The sequence below is a fragment of the Pseudophryne corroboree genome (assembly GCF_028390025.1).
Source record: "Pseudophryne corroboree isolate aPseCor3 chromosome 3 unlocalized genomic scaffold, aPseCor3.hap2 SUPER_3_unloc_21, whole genome shotgun sequence".
NCBI classification, from domain to species: domain Eukaryota; kingdom Metazoa; phylum Chordata; class Amphibia; order Anura; family Myobatrachidae; genus Pseudophryne; species Pseudophryne corroboree.
The window spans coordinates 1,061,021-1,078,972 of NW_026967510.1; the positions used below are offsets into that span (position 1 = coordinate 1,061,021).

The window sequence follows — 17,952 nt, forward strand, 5'->3', positions numbered from 1 at the left end:
TCCCGTGTCCAGGAGGGATTATATCACTAAATGTAGAGTTGTTGCCTTCACCTAATCCGAAGGGATGTCTGTCAGGCAACAGCGAGGAGGGGGACGTGTCTTGAAGGAACTAGCGTATCCGCGAGTGACGACTTCCCGCACCCAAGCGTCTGAAGTGGTCTATAACCATATCTGGGTAAACTGTAGAAGTCGGCCTCCCACCCTGGGATCCCCCAGAAGGAGGCCCGCCCTGTCATGCAGCAGGCTTGTCAGATATGGAAGCAGGCTGACGGGCAGCCCAGGCACATTTAGGCTTGGCCTTGGTGGTTTTGGAAGTGCGAGACTGTTTCGGGTATGCCTGACCCTTCGCTTTACCTGGAGGTCGAAGGGAACCAAAGGAAGTACTCTTAGCCTTCGGAGCCGAAGGAGTAGTACTAGGAAGACATGCAGTTTTAGCAGACGCTAAGTCAGCAACAATCTTGTTGAGATCCTCACCAAAGAGGATGTCTCCTTTAAACGGGAGCACCTCCAGGGTTTTCTTAAGAGTCCAAGTCCACTGACCAGGACCGCAACCAGAGAATACGGTGAGCCAAAATGGATGTCGTAGCAGCCTTGGCCGCCAGAACACCTGCATCTGAAGCTGCTTCTTTAATGTAATGAGATGCCGTGACAATATAAGAGAGATATTGTCTGGCATGTTCCGGAAAATTGGACGGAAACTCAGCCTCCATTTTCTGAGCCCACGCCTCAATAGCTTCTGCGGCCCAAGTAGCCACAATGGTGGGCCTATGCGCAGCCCCGCAAGGGTATATATAGCTTTCAAGCAACCCTCCACACGCTTATCCATCGGCTCCTTGAGAGAAGTGACGTAGTGACAGGCAGAACAGATGACACCACCAGCTGAGTGATTTGCGAGTCCACCGGCGGTGGCGTTTCCCAATTTTTTCTCAACTCTGCCGTAGGGGGATAGCAAGCTAGCATTTTCTTGTGCGGGGTGAATTTCTTTTCTGGGTTCTCCCAGGATGTCAGGAATCCACATTTTCCATTGCATCTCTGCTGTGGAACTACAGGTCCCAGCAGTTCCAGTTCTGGTCTTCAGTCTCCTGCAGCCCACAGCTCACCGTGCTCCATCTAACCAGTTCAGTTCTGTTCCAGTTCTGGTTTTCAGTCCTCTGCAGCCTGGAATGCTTCAGCCAACTCACAGCTGATCTGGACACCTAATCCAGCTAGTATCGCTGCCTGCAGTTTGTGTCCAATCACTGCTGGGCAGGAGGTATAACTTCCAGTTTGTGGCTCTCTCACATCGCCTTGGACAACACGTCACATCCCGTGAACAGACGGTTCCTGTTTGCAATCCTCTGAGTACAGAGATTTCCTTGTGTGTTAGACCTGTGGAACAACAGGTCCCAGCAGTTCCAGTTCCCAGTGGTTCCCTGTGTTCCAGTCTCCAGATTCCCTGTGTTCCAGTCTCCAGATTCCCTGTGTTCCAGTCTCCAGATTCCCTGTGTTCCTGGTTATCCTCCTGCATCTCTGTGGAACTACAAGTTCCAGCAATCACTCCAGCTCTCCTGCTGCATCCAGGGATTCCCTGTGTTCCAGTCTCCAGATTCCCTGTGTTCCAGTCTCCAGATCCCCTGTGTTCCTGGTTATCCTCCTGCATCTCTGTGGAACTACAAGTTCCAGCAATCACTCCAGCTCTCCTGCTGCATCCAGTGGTTCCCTGTGTTCCAGTCTCCAGATCCCCTGTGTTCCTGGGTCTCCTCCGTGTACCTAGCTATTCTCAAGAGACTTAGTACTCCTGGTTACTTCACTCTGCTCCGTGGAACTTCAAGTCCCAGCAATACCTGCATTCATCAAAAGGCTTCACACCCATCATTACCTGGTGTGCTTCAGCCTTGCAGTAGAGACTGACTCCAGGTGTGTTCCATCTCTCACCTGTGATACAGCTTGCTCGCTGTCAGTGCTTCTCCACCTGCACTGTGGACACAGTCAGACTCCTGCCTCTGCTATCAGGTTTGCCATACTACAAACATCACTGTTAAGTTCCATGATTCAACCTGCACTGGTTCCTATACCAGAATATTACTACAAGTTACCTTCCCATCTGTTTATTATCATTACTGGACATTATTTCTTCAAGTCATTATCCAACCTGTTTCAATAGACTTTCAGCTATCACGCTGTATAACTGACATTTGCATTTATTATCATTTCTGCTGCCGTATTGTTTACCTACTGTATAATAAATACCATTGTGCACATGCGCAGAGACCCAGTACTGCCTCCTCACTTCATTCTTCCATCCTACCTCCACTGACCCACTAGCGCCCCCTCCGGGGACACAAACCAGACCGAACCTGACAGTTTGTCCAAGGCCCATGGACTCGGATGGTGGTCAGAATGTGGGGTCAGGGGCCTTACAAAATCTGGTCTCCCGTTTGGATGGTCAAGAGGTGGCGCAGCAGCAGATGTTCCAGTTCCTACAGGGAATGTCTATCCGTTTGGATACCTTGCACCAATCCCTTCAAAGTTCTGTTGTTTCTCCAGTTCCTGTTCAAGTCACTCCTGCTCCAGTCATTTCAACTTTCCCTGCACAATCCGTTCCTGTGGATGGCTGTTGCTCAAGTCAGTCCTATGGCAGTCCCTTCGCAGCGAATTCTCCTGAGAGAGCGACTTCCTCCTTTGAAAGCTTCAAGATTCCTTTGTTGTCTGCTGTGAACTCTGAACCAATAAGCACACTTTATCATCTATTGGAACAACTTCAAAGTCTCCTAACAAAAATCATTCCAATAATGCCAGAAATCTTGGGCGGTGCTTTAAACGCAGTGAAGAGTACTGCTCAAAGTATTGAGACTAGTGCGACCTCCGTGTCAAAATTTTTTCAAACTAAAGTCTCTTCTATGCAGAGAGAGGGAAGATTCCAGAGCTACCCGCGCTCCAAACTCACGGAAGCTGAACGCCGACATCGCAGGCAGCTTCACCTCTGCTTTTACTGTGGAAGTTCTAGTCATCTTATTAAGGACTGTTCCTTCCGTAACTCAAAAGTTGGTGACAGGTCCCAGCATCACAGTGTTTTCACCTGCAAACCTTCCAACGTATCCTCTACAGTTTCAAGTTCCTTTACTCCGGACAGGAGTGTCCAAAAAGTATACGATTGGGGTCCTGTGACAAATAGACCCAATCCCAAGTTCAGAAATCAACAGAGACTATCTATGTTGCCCACAGCCCGAGAAGGGGCGTCTGTGCCTACAGCCCGAGAAGGGGCGTCCGTGCCTACAGCCCGAGAAGGGGCATCTGTGCCTACAGCCCGAGAAGGGGCATCTGTGCCTACAGCCCGAGAAGGGGCATCTGTGCCTACAGCCCGAGAAGGGGCATCCGTGCCTACAGCCCGAGAAGGGGCGTCCGTGCCTACAGCCCGAGAAGGGGCATCCATGTCTACAGCCCGAGAAGGGGCATCCGTGTCTACAGCCCCAGGTGGGGCATCTGATGTTGTGACCCCAGTAGGGGTATCTGATGTTCAGGTTCCAGAAGTGGCATCCGGGCATGCAACTCAAAGAAGTGTGTCTGATCTATTAACCCCAGGAGGGGTCTTTAGAGTTTCAGCCTCAAGTGAGGAATCCAGGGCCAAGATCCCAGGAGGAATTCTTAAAGTCACAGATACAGACATGAACTTTTGTTTGCCAACTTCAGAGAGTGCTACCAGCTCAGTACCACTCCAAAAGGGATCATCAGAACATCCGGATTCTGTCTATACAGAGTCAAGTGTCAATGGACCTAGCCCGGTTCCAGCCGTCGGTCCAAAGTCTCCACTGGTTCCAGCCAGCCTGAGTGGCTCCAATGATGGGCTACCTCCTTCGGTTCCAGCCGATTCCAGAATCCTCGGATCAAATCCGGTCCTATCCGTCAGTCCGAGGACTCCTTCGGTTCCAGCCGATTCCAGCATCCTCGGATCAAATCCGGTCCTATCCGTCACTCCGAGGACTCCTTCGGTTCCAGCCGATTCCAGTCTCTTCATATCAAATCCGGTTCCAGCCGGTTCAAGCTTATCTGGACCCAATCCGGTCCCATCCGTCTGTCCAGATCAGTCTCCACTGGTTCCAGCCAGCCTGAGTAGCTCCAATGATGGGCTACCTCCTTCGGTTCCAGCCGATTCCAGAATCCTCGGATCAAATCCGGTCCTATCCGTCAGTCCGAGGACTCCACCGGTTCCTGCCGATTCAAGCTCTTCCGGACCCAATCCGGTCCCATCCGTCTGTCCGGATCAGCCTCCTCTGGTCCCAGCCAGCCCGAGTAGCTCTGTTTCCAATGCTGAGCTACCTCCTTCGGTTCCAGCCGATTCCAGCATCCTCGGATCAAATCCGGTCCTATCCGTCAGTCCGAGGACTCCTTCGGTTCCAGCCGATTCCAGCATCCTCGGATCAAATTCGGTCCTATCCGTCAGTCCGAGGACTCCTGCGGTTCCAGCTGGTTCAAGCTTATCTGGACCCAATCCGGTCCCATCCGTCTGTCCAGATCAGCCTCTTACAGTTCAAGTACATTCAAGTAGTCCTGGACAAATCGCTGTTCCATCCGTTTGTCTAAAGTTGCCATCGGTCCCTACCGATTCCAGTTCCTCTGAACCCGGTGTGGTTCTCTCCAGTGTTTCAAGTAAACAACTCCTGTCGCTATGTCCAGAGTCTACAGTTCTTGCAGATGTTGCAGTTGCCTCAACCCAGATGGAGGCTCTACGCATCTCACCCCAAGATGAAGCTTCTAGCGTTCTGTCAACCTCAGCAGAGAATTCCCGTCAGTCAATCCAGGAGATGACGTCCTCTCTCCACCCTCGAGCATTTCAAGTTGATTCTACTCCTGCTTCTGAATGCTTATTCCAGTCCTCAACTCTCAAGTGTCCTACATTGTCTTCCGAGATTTCAACTGACATTCAGCCTTCCAAGTGTCCACCAGATACAAAAGCTCCAGTCTACTTTGATGGTGACTATGCTCAGTTTCCTGCAGTGGCGAGCCAATACCTCGCTTTTACTGAGTCTGAACCTTCAGTGACTATTTCTCCAGCCAATGCAATCAGATACTTCCTCCTGTTCTTCAAAGGTAAAGCATTGGACTGGGCGAATCCTCTCATTGAATCTAAAGATCCGCTACTGAGTGATCTTCCCGCTTTCTGCGAAGCCGTAAAACAAGAGTTTGCTCCAAAGTTTATGCAGTCAAAGTCATCTGGGCATTCCGGCCAATTTGTCAACAGTTTGTCTACTGCTAAATCCTCTCCAACATCTCTGTCTGTGCAAGATCAGGATACATTAGACCAAGCTATTAAAGATTTCCAAGCTGTAAAGTCAAGACAAGGTTCTCAGTTTTTCGACTCAATTCCTTCCAAACATGAACAGGTTCTGTTGAATCAATGTATCAGAGATTTCAAGAATCACAGGCTTTGGAGAGCTCCAGAATCAGTTCAAAGTCTACCATCTGACGTAAGTGTTGGCTATGCTGCCGTAAACCCTAGTCCTGGTGTCTCGCATAGCTTCAAATTCACTGGTCCACAGATTGTCTCAGATTCTGTTGTTCCTAAACAAAAGGCTCCCATGACCACACTAGACCTGGACTCTGACTCTGAAAGTGAGTTTGTTGATGACGACTCAAGTTACATTATGGGGGGTTCTATCCTTCCGAGTTATGCCTTCTCCCAGGAAGTAAAATCTGTCTCAAATGACCATGAATGGTCTACTTATTCTGAAGATGAAAGTTGGGAAGACTTTTGAGGACCTCTGCTTTTGTGTATTCCTAAGCTCTTTTTCAAGGATCCTCCAAGTTCCAGCGTGGGTGTTCGGTGCCCACCCATAAAAGGGGGGGTACTGTCAGGAATCCACATTTTCCATTGCATCTCTGCTGTGGAACTACAGGTCCCAGCAGTTCCAGTTCTGGTCTTCAGTCTCCTGCAGCCCACAGCTCACCGTGCTCCATCTAACCAGTTCAGTTCTGTTCCAGTTCTGGTTTTCAGTCCTCTGCAGCCTGGAATGCTTCAGCCAACTCACAGCTGATCTGGACACCTAATCCAGCTAGTATCGCTGCCTGCAGTTTGTGTCCAATCACTGCTGGGCAGGAGGTATAACTTCCAGTTTGTGGCTCTCTCACATCGCCTTGGACAACACGTCACATCCCGTGAACAGACGGTTCCTGTTTGCAATCCTCTGAGTACAGAGATTTCCTTGTGTGTTAGACCTGTGGAACAACAGGTCCCAGCAGTTCCAGTTCCCAGTGGTTCCCTGTGTTCCAGTCTCCAGATTCCCTGTGTTCCAGTCTCCAGATTCCCTGTGTTCCAGTCTCCAGATTCCCTGTGTTCCTGGTTATCCTCCTGCATCTCTGTGGAACTACAAGTTCCAGCAATCACTCCAGCTCTCCTGCTGCATCCAGTGATTCCCTGTGTTCCAGTCTCCAGATTCCCTGTGTTCCAGTCTCCAGATCCCCTGTGTTCCTGGTTATCCTCCTGCATCTCTGTGGAACTACAAGTTCCAGCAATCACTCCAGCTCTCCTGCTGCATCCAGTGGTTCCCTGTGTTCCAGTCTCCAGATCCCCTGTGTTCCTGGGTCTCCTCCGTGTACCTGGCTATTCTCAAGAGACTTAGTACTCCTGGTTACTTCACTCTGCTCCGTGGAACTTCAAGTCCCAGCAATACCTGCATTCATCAAAAGGCTTCACACCCATCATTACCTGGTGTGCTTCAGCCTTGCAGTAGAGACTGACTCCAGGTGTGTTCCATCTCTCACCTGTGATACAGCTTGCTCGCTGTCAGTGCTTCTCCACCTGCACTGTGGACACAGTCAGACTCCTGCCTCTGCTATCAGGTTTGCCATACTACAAACATCACTGTTAAGTTCCATGATTCAACCTGCACTGGTTCCTATACCAGAATATTACTACAAGTTACCTTCCCATCTGTTTATTATCATTACTGGACATTATTTCTTCAAGTCATTATCCAACCTGTTTCAATAGACTTTCAGCTATCACGCTGTATAACTGACATTTGCATTTATTATCATTTCTGCTGCCGTATTGTTTACCTACTGTATAATAAATACCATTGTGCACATGCGCAGAGACCCAGTACTGCCTCCTCACTTCATTCTTCCATCCTACCTCCACTGACCCACTAGCGCCCCCTCCGGGGACACAAACCAGACCGAACCTGACACAGGATTCCTGACGTAAAACGAATTTAGTAACCTTCTGACGTTTGAACCTATCCGGTTTCTTAGATGTAGTAGCAGGCTCAGGATCATCATCAATCTGAAGAATGGGCCTCTAAGAGGTCAGAAACATCCACCTGTGAAACAGATTCCCCATCACAAACGTCATGATCAGAATCTGTGAGGTCAGTATACACGTCATCTTCCTCGGAAGAGGTATCCGGGACAGGCGTGGATAGAGAGGAAGTAACAGCCCGCTTAGAGGACTTCTTAGGTTTAGTCAAAGGCGGGCGAGGGTCAGGAATACATTTATCCAAAGAGTTATTCAAGTGCTGTAACTGAGTGGACAGAGCATCTGTCCATGGCGGATTAACCGCAGGGACCATCTAAGGCTGATAAGGCACAGGAGGTCCCATAGGGGGCGTAAGTCTAGTTACCAGCGTAGTCAGTAAATTAGAAAAGGCTGACCAGGGCGATGTGCCCCTGTTGCTACAAACTGACTGGGGGGTACAAAACCCCCAAAACCTGAACCCTCCGCAGCCATGTTGTCCTCTAATGCATCTGGAACGTCATAACCGCACACAGCGGAATCAGTCCCAGACCCATCTCCCCCTGTAGCGGGATCGTGATTTTCAGCGGGACCCACCTGGGGGATCCTCTTACCTCCTCCCTGAATGCGTCCACGCGATCCCGGAGAAAAGCGGTGAGTGTGTGTGCCCTGGGTGAAACAGCGGAGGCTCCGCTGTAAGTACCTGACAACCAAGGACGCGGGAGTATACAGCGCCGCTGGGGGAGGTGATAGAGCTGCAGCAGCAGATGTCAGAATGATATCTAGCACTAGAGTGCCTCTGCTGCAGCCCTTGAAGTCTACTATTTCTTCTTAAAAAAGCTCTTCTCAGGGCTGCTGGAGCACAGAGGCGGGGTTATAGAGGAGGCGGCGCTGAGCATCTTGGGAACAGTCAAAGCTTTTAGCCTGTTGGTGCCTCGGATCAAGATCCTACTCTACACCCCAATGTTATTACCTGTGGAATACCAGTGTACCCCGCTGCAGAAAATAATAACAGGACACCACAGGCTGCTCCCTCAGTATAATAATAAAAGGACACCACAGACTGCTCCCCCTGTATAATAATAACAACAACAGGACACCACAGGCTGCTCCCCCTGTATAATAATAACAACAACAGGACACCACAGGCTGCTCCCCATGTATAATAATAACAACAACAGGACACCACAGGCTGCTCCCCCTGTATAATAATAATAACAACAATAGGACACCACAGGCTGCTCCCCCTGTATAACAACAACAACAGGACACCACAGGCTGCTCCTTCAGTATAATAATAATAACAAGACACCGCAGGCTGCTCCCTCAGTAAAATAATAATAACAACAACAACAACAGGACACCACAGGCTGCTCCCCCTGTATAATAATAATAACAACAACAGGACACCACAGGCTGCTCCCCCTGTATAATAATAATAACAACAGGACACCATTGGCTGCTCCCCCTGTATAATAATAACAACAGGACACCACAGGCTGCTACCCCTGTATAATAATAACAACAGGACACCACAGGCTGCTCCCTCAGTATAATAAAAATAACAACAGGACACTATAGGCTGCTGTATAATAACAACAAAACACCACAGGCTGCTCCCCCTGTATATAATTACAGGACAACACAGGCTGCTTTCCCTGTATAATAATAATAATAATAACAACAACAAATAAAAACATGACACCACAGGCTGCTCCCTCAGTATAATAATAATAACAGGACACCACAGGCTGCTCCCTCAGTATAATAATAATAATAACAACAACAACAGGACACCACAGGCTGCTCCCCCTGTATAATAATAATAATAATAATAATAATAACAACAGGACACCACAGGTAGCTCCCTCAGTAGAATAATAATAATAACAACAGGACACCACACGCTGCTCCCTCAGTATAATAAAATTAACAACAGGACACTATAGGCTGCTCCCTCAGTATAATAGCAACAAGACACTACAGGCTGCTCCCCCTGTATAATAATAATAGGACACCACAGGCTGCTCCCTCAGTATAATAATAATAATAATAATAATAGGACACCACAGTCTGCTCCCTCAGTATAATAACAACAACAACAACAACAACAACAGGACACTGTTATGATTATACTGAGGGAGCAGCCTGTGGTGTCTTGTTAATAATAATAATAATAATAATAATATTATTATTATACTAATAATAACAAGACACCACAGTCTGCTCCCTCAGTATAATAATAATAACAGTACACCACAGGCTGCTCCCTCAGTATAATAATAATAATAATAATAATAATAATAACAGGACACCACAGGCTGCTCCCCCTGTATAATAATAATAACAACAATAACAGGACACCACAGGCTGCTCCCTCAGTATAATAATAATAATAATAATAACAACAACAGGACACCACACGCTGCTCCCTCAGTATAATAAAATTAACAACAGGACACTATAGGCTGCTCCCTCAGTATAATAACAACAAGACACTACAGGCTGCTCCCACTGTATAATAATAATAATAATAATAATAATAATAACAACAACTATAACAGGACACCACAGGCTGCTCCCTCAGTATAATAATAATAACAGGACACCACAGGCTGCTTTCCCTCTATAATAATAATAATAACAACAACAATAACAGGACACCACAGGCCGCTCCCTCAGTATAATAATAATAACAACAACAGGACACCATAGGCTGCTCCCCCTGTATAATAACAAGACACCACAGGCTGCTCCCCCTGTACAATAATAACAGGACACCACAGGCTTCTCCCTCAGTATAATAATAATAATAATAATAACAACAGGACACTGTAGGCTGCTCCGCCTGTATCATAACAACAAGACACCACAGGCTGCTCCCCCTGAATAATAATAATAATAATAATAATAATAACAATAACAGGACACTACTGGCTGCTCCCCCTGCATTACCTGATCTCTACGGACACTGAGGCTTCGGTTGGTTCTATATCGGAGGGGCTGAAGGGACCTTGTGACGTATCGAGGGGAGGAGCTACGTCGCCAGGGGGAGGAGCTACGGGCGAACAGGGTACCCGAAAAGTACCCTCGCGGGCTCGCTTCGCTCGCCACGCTTCGGGCACGGTGGCTCGCTCCGCTCCGCTTCGCTCACCACCTAATTACTAAAGGTAATAGTTGGTGGCGTGGACAGTAGAGGAACTATCCCGCTGGCGTAGCTCCTCCCCCTTGTGTCGTAACTCCTCCCCCAAATGGAAAAGGTCCCTTAGCTGACTTGATTCTAGCATCTACCCTGAGGGCTTTCTGTGTGTGGAATGGAATGCAGTGACCGGAAGTAAGGTGGAACGCACAGGCCGGAAGTAGGGAATGATAATGACGCGACCTGCTTACCCTCCTACACCGTGGCCATAGCCCCGCCCTCTGTAATGACAATTACCATACATGTCCTCAGTGCAGGAGCCGGCGGCCATTTTCTTGTAGACCAGTCCGGCATCAGCAATAGGTTCCCTGGACGTGTAGTGACGTCAGGAGCGGCGGCCATTTTCCCCTGGTCTGAGCTCCGCCTTCCTTCTATCATTCCCACAAGGCAGCAGGAGCAGAGAGCAGCCATTGCTGTGTCTGGCAGCAGGTAATGATATTATTATTATTCTATAGGCTGAGCAGCTCTGGTGTCAGGTTCTGTACTACAGGGGGAGCAGCCTCTGGTGCCTTGTTATAGTGCAGCTGGAGCAGCCTCTGGTGCTGCATTATCCCTGTACAGGTGGCTGACACTCTAGTGTCCTATTACTGTAATACAGATGGTGCAGATCCCACCGTTACCGTGATACAGGAGGCGCATACCCCGCCGTTACCGTAATACAGGTGGTACAGCCCCTGCCGTTACCGTAATACAGGTGGCGCAGACCCCGCCGTTACCGTAATACAGGTGGCGCAGACCCCGCCGTTACTGTAATACAGGTGGCGCCGACCCCGCCGTTACCGTATTACAGATGGTGCAGATCCCACCGTTACCGTAATACAGGAGGCGCATACCCCGCCGTTACCGTAATACAGGTGGCACAGCCCCTGCCGTTACCGTAATACAGTGGGCGCAGAGCCTGCCGTTACCGTAATACAGGTGGCGCCGACCCCGCCGTTACTGTAATACAGGTGGCGCCGACCCCGCCGTTACCGTATTACAGATGGTGCAGATCCCACCGTTAACCTAAATACAGGTGGCGAAGACCCCGCCGTTACCGTAATACAGGGGGCGCAGAGCCTGCCGGTACCGTAATACAGGTGGCGCAGACCCCACCGTTACCGTAATACAGCTGGTGCAGATCCCGGCATTACCGTAATAAAGGTGGCGCAGACCCCGCCGTTACCGTAATACAGATGGTGCAGATCCCACCGTTACCGTAATACAGGTGGCGCAGACCCCGCCGTTACCGTAATACAGGAGGCACAGACCCTGCCATTACCGTAATACAGGGGGCGCAGTCCCCTCCATTACCGTAATACAGGTGGCGCAGACCCCGCCGTTACCGTAATACAGATGGTGCAGATCCCACCGTTACCATAATACAGGTGGCGCAGACCCCTCCGTTACCGTAATACAGGAGGCACAGACCCTGCCGTTATCATAATACAGGAGGCACAGACCCTGCCGTTACCGTAATACAGGGGGCGCAGAGCCCGCCGTTACCGTAATACAGGTGGCGCAGACCCCGCCGTTACCATAATACAGGTGGCGCAGACCCCGCCGTTACCGTAATACAGATTGTGCAGATCCCACTGTTACCGTAATACAGGTGGCGCAGACCCCGCCGTTACCATAATACAGGTGGCGCAGACCCCGCCGTTACCGTAATACAGATTGTGCAGATCCCACCGTTACCGTAATACAGGTGGCGCAGACCCCGCCGTTACCGTAATACAGATGGCACAGATCCCGCCGTTACCGTAATACAGGTGGCGCAGACCCTGCCGTTACCGTAATACAGGGGGCGCAGACCCCGCCATCACCGTATTACAGATGGTGCAGATCCCACCGTTACAGTAATACAGGTGGCGCAGACCCCGCCGTTACCGTAATACAGGGGGCGCTGACCCCACCGTTACCGTAATACAGGTGGCGCCGACCCCACCGTTACCGTAATACAGGTGGCGCCGACCCCGCCGTTACCGTAATACAGGTGGCGCCGACCCCGCCGTTACCGTAATACAGATGGCACAGATCCCGCCGTTACCGTAATACAGGTGGCGCAGACCCTGCCGTTACCGTAATACAGGGGGCGCAGACCCCGCCATCACCGTATTACAGATGGTGCAGATCCCACCGTTACAGTAATACAGGTGGCGCAGACCCCGCCGTTACCGTAATACAGGGGGCGCTGACCCCACCGTTACCGTAATACAGGTGGCGCCGACCCCACCGTTACCGTAATACAGGTGGCGCCGACCCCGCCGTTACCGTAATACAGGTGGCGCCGACCCCGCCGTTACAGTAATACAGGGGGAGCAGTCCCTCCGTTACCGTAATACAGGGGGCGCAGACCCCGCCGTTACCGTATTACAGGTGGCGCAGGACCCGCCGTTGCCGTAATACAGGTGGCGCAGAACCCGCCGTTACCGTAATATAGGTGGTGCAGACCCCGCCGTTACCGTAATACAGGAGGCACAGATCCTGCCGTTACCGTAATACAGGGGGCGCTGTCCCCTCCATTACCGTAATACAGGGGGCGCAGACCCCGCCGTTACCGTATTACAGGTGGCGCAGACCCCGCCGATACCGTATTACAGGTGGCGTAGACCGGGCCGTTACCATAATACAGGTGGCGCAGGACCCGCCGTTACCGTAATACAGGGGGTGCAGACCCCACCGTTACCGTGATACAGGTGGCGCAGACCCCACCGTTACCGTGATACAGATGGTGCAGATCCCACCGTTACCGTAATACAGGTGGCGCAGACCCCGCCGTTACCGTAATACAGATGGCACAGATCCCACCGTTACCGTAATACAGGTGGCGCAGACCCTGCCGTTACCGTAATACAGGGGGCGCAGAGCCTGCCGTTACCGTAATACAGGTGGCGCAGACCCCACCGTTACCGTAACACAGGTGGCACCGACCCCGCCGTTACCGTAATACAGGTGGCGCCGACCCCGCCGTTACCGTATTACAGATGGTGCAGATCCCACCGTTACCGTAATACAGGGGGCGCAGACCCCGCCGTTACCGTAATACAGGTGGCGCCGACCCCGCCGTTACCGTATTACAGATGGTGCAGATCCCACCGTTACCGTAATACAGGGGGCGCAGACCCCGCCAATACCGTATTACAGATGGTGCAGATCCCACCGTTACCGTAATACAGGTGGCGCAGACCCCGTCGTTACTGTAATACAGGGGGTGCAGAGCCTGCCGGTACCGTAATACAGGTGGCGCAGACCCCACCGTTACCGTAATACAGGTGGCGCAGATCCCGCCGTTACCGTAATACAGGTGGCGCAGACCCTGCCGTTACCGTAAACAGGGGGCGCAGGCCCCACCGTTACCGTAATACAGATGGTGCAGATCCCACCGTTACCGTAATACAGGTGGCGCAGACCCCGCCGTTACCGTAATACAGATGGCACAGATCCCACCGTTACCGTAATACAGGTGGCGCAGACCCTGCCGTTACCGTAATACAGGGGGCGCAGACCCCGCCATTACCGTATTACAGATGGTGCAGATCCCACCGTTACCGTAATACAGATGGTGCAAATCCCACCGTTACCGTAATACAGGTGGCGCAGACCCCGCCGTTACCGTAATACAGATGGCACAGATCCCACCGTTACCGTAATACAGGTGGCGCAGACCCTGCCATTACCGTAATACAGGGGGCGCAGACCCCGCCGTTACCGTATTACAGATGGTGCAGATCCCACCGTTACCGTAATACAGGTGGCGCAGACCCCGCCGTTACCGTAATACAGGGGGCGCAGAGCCTGCCGTTACCGTAATACAGGTGGCGCAGACCCCACCGTTACCGTAATACAGGTGGCGCCGACCCCGCCGTTACCGTAATACAGGTGGCGCAGACCCCGCCGTTACCGTATTACAGATGGTGCAGATCCCACCGTTACCGTAATACAGGTGGCGCAGACCCCGCCGTTACCGTAATGCAGGGGGTGCAGAGCCTGCCGGTACCGTAATACAGGTGGCGCAGACCCCACCGTTACCGTAATACAGCTGATGCAGATCCCGGCATTACCGTAATACACGTGGCGCAGACCCCGCCGTTACCGTAATACAGGTGAAGCAGACCCCGCCGTTACCGTAATACAGAGGAAGCAGACCCCGCCGTTACCGTAATACAGATGGTGCAGATCCCACCGTTACCGTAATACAGGTGGCGCAGACCCCGCCGTTACCGTAATACAGATGGCACAGATCCCGCCGTTACCGTAATACAGGTGGCGCAGACCCTGCCGTTACCGTAATACAGGGGGCGCAGACCCCGCCGTTACCGTAATACAGATTGTGCAGATCCCACCGTTACCGTAATACAGGTGGCGCAGACCCTGCCGTTACCGTAATACAGGGGGCGCAGTCCCCTCCATTACCGTAATACAGGGGGCGCAGTCCCCTCCATTACCGTAATACAGGTGGCGCAGACCCCGCCGTTACCGTAATACAGATGGTGCAGATCCCACCGTTACCGTAATATAGGTGGCGCAGACCCCGCCGTTACCGTAATACAGATGGCACAGATCCCGCCGTTACCGTAATACAGGTGGCGCAGACCCTGCCGTTACCGTAATACAGGGGGCGCAGACCCCGCCGTTACCGTAATACAGATTGTGCAGATCCCACCGTTACCGTAATACAGGTGGCGCAGACCCCGCCGTTACCGTAATACAGGTGGCGCAGACCCCGCCGTTACCGTATTACAGATGGTGCAGATCCCACCGTTACCGTAATACAGGTGGCGCAGACCCCGCCGTTACCGTAATGCAGGGGGTGCAGAGCCTGCCGGTACCGTAATACAGGTGGCGCAGACCCCACCGTTACCGTAATACAGCTGATGCAGATCCCGGCATTACCGTAATACACGTGGCGCAGACCCCGCCGTTACCGTAATACAGGTGAAGCAGACCCCGCCGTTACCGTAATACAGAGGAAGCAGACCCCGCCGTTACCGTAATACAGATGGTGCAGATCCCACCGTTACCGTAATACAGGTGGCGCAGACCCCGCCGTTACCGTAATACAGATGGCACAGATCCCGCCGTTACCGTAATACAGGTGGCGCAGACCCTGCCGTTACCGTAATACAGGGGGCGCAGACCCCGCCGTTACCGTAATACAGATTGTGCAGATCCCACCGTTACCGTAATACAGGTGGCGCAGACCCTGCCGTTACCGTAATACAGGGGGCGCAGTCCCCTCCATTACCGTAATACAGGGGGCGCAGTCCCCTCCATTACCGTAATACAGGTGGCGCAGACCCCGCCGTTACCGTAATACAGATGGTGCAGATCCCACCGTTACCGTAATATAGGTGGCGCAGACCCCGCCGTTACCGTAATACAGATGGCACAGATCCCGCCGTTACCGTAATACAGGTGGCGCAGACCCTGCCGTTACCGTAATACAGGGGGCGCAGACCCCGCCGTTACCGTAATACAGATTGTGCAGATCCCACCGTTACCGTAATACAGGTGGCGCAGACCCCGCCGTTACCGTAATACAGATGGCACAGATCCCGCCGTTACCGTAATACAGGTGGCGCAGACCCTGCCGCTACCATAATACAGGGGGCGCAGACCCCGCCGTTACCGTATTACAGATGGTGCAGATCCCACCGTTACCGTAATACAGGTGGCGCAGACCCCGCCGTTACCGTAATACAGGGGGCGCAGAGCCTGCCGTTACCGTAATACAGGTGGCGCAGACCCCACCGTTACCGTAATACAGGTGGCGCCGACCCCGCCATTACCGTAATACAGGTGGCGCCGACCCCGCCGTTACAGTAATACAGGGGGAGCAGTCCCTCCGTTACGTAATACAGGGGGCGCAGACCCCGCCGTTACCGTATTACAGGTGGCGCAGACCCCACCAATACCGTATTACAGGTGGCGTAGACCGCGCCGTTACCATAATACAGGTGGCGCAGGACCCGCCGTTACCGTAATACAGGGGGTGCAGACCCCACCGTTACCGTGATACAGGTTGCGCAGACCCCGCCGTTACAGTAATACAGGTGGCGCAGACCCCTCCGTTGCCGTAATACAGGAGGCACAGACCCTGCCGTTATCGTAATACAGGAGGCACAGACCCTGCCGTTACCGTAATACAGGGGGCGCAGAGCCCGCCGTTACCGTAATACAGGTGGCGCAGACCCCGCCGTTACCATAATACAGATGGCGCAGACCCCGCCGTTACCTTAATACAGATTGTGCAGATCCCACCGTTACCGTGATACAGGTGGCGCAGACACCGCCGTTACCGTAATACAGGTGGTGCACACACTACCGTTACCGTAATACAGGTGGCTCAGACCCGCCGTTACCGTAATGCAGGTGGTGCGAAACCCGCCGTTACCATAATACAGGTGGCGCAGACCCCGCCGTTACAGTAATACAGGGGGCGCAAGACCCCGACGTTTTCCGTAATACAAGTGGCGCAAGACCCCGCCGTTACCATAATACAGGTGGCACATACCCCGCCCTTACCGTAATACAGGTGGCGCAGGCCCCGCCGTTACAGTAATTCAATACACGGGACATTACAGGTGTTGTGTCCTGTGGCATTGTGCTGTACAGGGGGAGCGGCCTGTGTTGTCGTAGTTTACAGGAGGAGCAACCTGTGCTGTCATAATATACAAGGGAAGTGGCCTGTGTTGCAATAATATACAGGGGTAGCATCCTGTGTTGTCATAATAGACAGGAAGAGCAGCCTGTGGCATTGTACTCTACAGGAGGAGCAGCCTCTGGTGTCCTGTTGTTATTATTATTATACAGGAGGATCAGCCTGTGGTGTCCTGTTGTTGTTATTATACAGGAGGATCAGCCTGTGGTGTCCCGTTGTTATTATTATTATTATACAGGTGAGCAGCCTGTGGTATCCTATTATTATTATACAGGGGGAGCAGCCTGTGGTGTCCTGTTATTATTATTATACAGGGGAGTGGCCTGTGGTGTCCTGTTATTATTATTGTACAGGGGGAGCAGCCTATGGTGTACTGTTGTTATTATTATTATTATACAGTTGGAGCAGCCTGTGGTGTCCTTTAATTATACAGAAGGAGCAGCCTGTGGAATCCAGTTATTATTATTATTATTATTATTATTATTATTATTATAATACAGGTTGAGAAGCCTGTGGTGTCCTGTTGTTGTTGTTATTATTATTATACAGGAAGAGCAGCCTTTGTTGTCTTAATATTAATATTATAAAGAAGGAGTAGCTAGTGGTGTCCGCTTATTATTAATATACAGGGGGAGCAGACTGTGGCGTCCTGTCATTATTATTATTCAGGGGAAGCAGCCTGTGGTGTCCTGTTATTATTATTATTATTATTATTATTATTATTATTATTATTATAATAATACATTGGGAACAGCTTGTTGTGTCCTATTATTATTTTTTTGTAGAGGGGGCAGCCTGTGGTGTCATTTTATTATTACTATAAAGGGAGAGCAGATTGGGGTGTTCTGTTGTTATTAGTATAATACAGGGGTTGCAGGTTTTTGTGTATGGTTATTATTA

General features: G+C 51.3%; 2 protein-coding genes across 2 annotated transcripts in view; one reads left to right on the top strand and one right to left on the bottom strand.

Annotated features, from left to right (window-relative positions):
• LOC134983714 (uncharacterized) overlaps nucleotides 1-10,544 on the bottom strand; it is a 59,869-nt gene extending 49,325 nt beyond the window's left edge. Inside the window, exon 1 of the mRNA XM_063949366.1 lies at nucleotides 10,166-10,544. The gene's annotated coding sequence lies outside the window, so the exon portion shown is untranslated. The remainder of the gene's footprint in view (nucleotides 1-10,165) is intronic.
• Nucleotides 10,545-10,801: 257 nt separating this feature from the next.
• Nucleotides 10,802-17,952, top strand: part of LOC134983694 (zinc finger protein 260-like) — a 36,578-nt gene continuing 29,427 nt past the window's right edge. Inside the window, exon 1 of the mRNA XM_063949350.1 lies at nucleotides 10,802-10,838. The gene's annotated coding sequence lies outside the window, so the exon portion shown is untranslated. The remainder of the gene's footprint in view (nucleotides 10,839-17,952) is intronic.